Consider the following 2,206-nt stretch of genomic DNA (forward strand, 5'->3'; position numbering starts at 1 on the left):
AAAAAAATAGGGAGCTATTACTTAAAAGATATAGACCTTTAGTTTAAAATGATAAAAATTGTCTAGGATAAATAGTGGTGATGGTAATGTAACACTGTGTGTGGTTAATTTTATTTGATTGCATATTTTAAAGTGGTTAAAATGGCACATTATATATAAATATATGTACATTTATACATATATTAAATTTATATAAATATATTAACATCTAACACATATAAATATGCATGTGCGTCTATACATACACTCTGTCATAACTTTTTGAAACGTCTTTGGTGAAAAACAAATCCACTATGTAAAACACACCCACCCTGATCAGATAGCTTTTATATACTTACACGCAGACTCTTTATTACCTTATCCACAGAGTGATACAAGAATTTAGAGACATGAGACTGCCCAGCCAACAATGCATGCAAAACATAAATGTATTTGCAAAGACACTGAGAGTTAATCTGGGGCATAGACCTCAGCACTGCCAGGACACACACCCTTGCTGGGGATTCTGACTTTATCTGACCCGGCCCACTATCCAGATCTCGTTGTGGGGTTGGGGCAGGGGAGGTCATGAAGCCTGTCCTCTGGACACTCTGTGTGAGCACACAAGACCCTTCATTAGGTCTCCACACACAGCCCTGACCATCAGGCATTGTGAGGAGGACTCTAGAACAGGTTCAGGAATCAGGCAAGAGAATCGGCTACAAAGAGGAACAGAAGTTGAAAGAGCTGGTTGCTGACATGGAGCAGAATTCCTGTAATTCACAGGCCCAGCCAAGTCAAAAGTGCCCCCACCTTGTGATCCAGGCAGCCCTGAGAAACAGCTTTTTCCCACAGCCTCCTCCATAGTGACACATCAGGGTTCCTCATTATCAAGCTTCCAGAGAGGGCAGGAACCTGGACAGCGCCCATTCCATCAGACTGCCCCTGGAGATGGAGGTCACTCAGATCAGAATCAGTTTCACAGATGGTCCAATGGGACCGATGGGTCCCAGGATTCAAACCCTTGGCTCCGGCAGCTCAAGCTTCCATTACTGCACAGGAACCCCAGGTGATATTGGAAATTAAAAGAAGGGTGGACCTCCTTCTGGACACTGGAGCCAGCCTCTCTCCTCACTAATCCAGGCCTCCCCTCTTCCTGTAGCATGACTGTGATAGACATCTCAGGAAAGGTTCTAACTCGATGTTTTTCTCAACCCCTTAGTTGTAGAGTGGGAGACCTATCATTTATACATGCCTTCTTAAGTATGTCTGAAAGTTCCACTGCTTTATTAGGTAGAAATATTTTTACTCACATAGGGGCCAACATCCTTATAGCCCCAGGAAAAATACTTTGTCTCCCCCAGTGGAAGCTAATACTAACCCAGAAGCATGGGTAGTTCAAGGAAGAATAGGTTGAGTCCTCCTCAAACCCTGTAACAGCCCCTACGACACCCCAATATTAGGAATGCAAAAATTCAACGGGGAATGGACACTAGTTCAGGACCTCTGCCTTGTTAATAAGGCCATCGTCCCAATTTATCCAGTGGTCCCTAATCCCTATATCTTGCTAACTCAAATACCTGGGGGAACTAAATTGTTCACAATCCTAGATATAAAGGATGGCTTTTTCTGTATACCATGACATCCTCACTCTCAATACTTGTTTGCCTTTGAAGATCCCTCTGGCCAGACCACCCAGTTAACATGGATGGTGCTGCCTCAGGGATTTTGAGATAGTCCTCACTTCTTTTGACAGGCACTGTCAAAGGACCTCTCTGAGTTGTCCCATCCTCAGGTCAGGGTCTTGCAATATATGGGTGATATGCTGCTCCGTGCTGCAACTGAGGAAGCTTCTCAGGAAGGTACTGAAAACTCTTCTTAATTTCTTAGCAGACAGAGAATATAAGGTTTCAAAATCCAGGACCCAGCTTTGCCAAACCTCAGTGAAGTACCTAGGCTTAATATTGTCTGAAAGGACCAGAGCATTAGAGGAAGAAAGGATTAAGTCCATTTCCTTTTTCCCCCCTCCCTAAAACCCTCAAGCAACTAAGGATTTTTGGGCATTACAGGATCTTGCAGACTATGGATACCTAGGAATGGTGAGATAGAACATCCCTTATACCACCTAATAAAAGAAACTCAAGTGGCTAAAACTCATTTTCTAACCTGGGAACCTGAAGCTCAAAAGGTCTTCAACCAGCTACAACAAGCCTTACTTAAGGCACCA

This window comes from Mandrillus leucophaeus, unplaced genomic scaffold (assembly GCF_000951045.1).
Source record: "Mandrillus leucophaeus isolate KB7577 unplaced genomic scaffold, Mleu.le_1.0 Scaffold106, whole genome shotgun sequence".
Taxonomy (NCBI): domain Eukaryota; kingdom Metazoa; phylum Chordata; class Mammalia; order Primates; family Cercopithecidae; genus Mandrillus; species Mandrillus leucophaeus.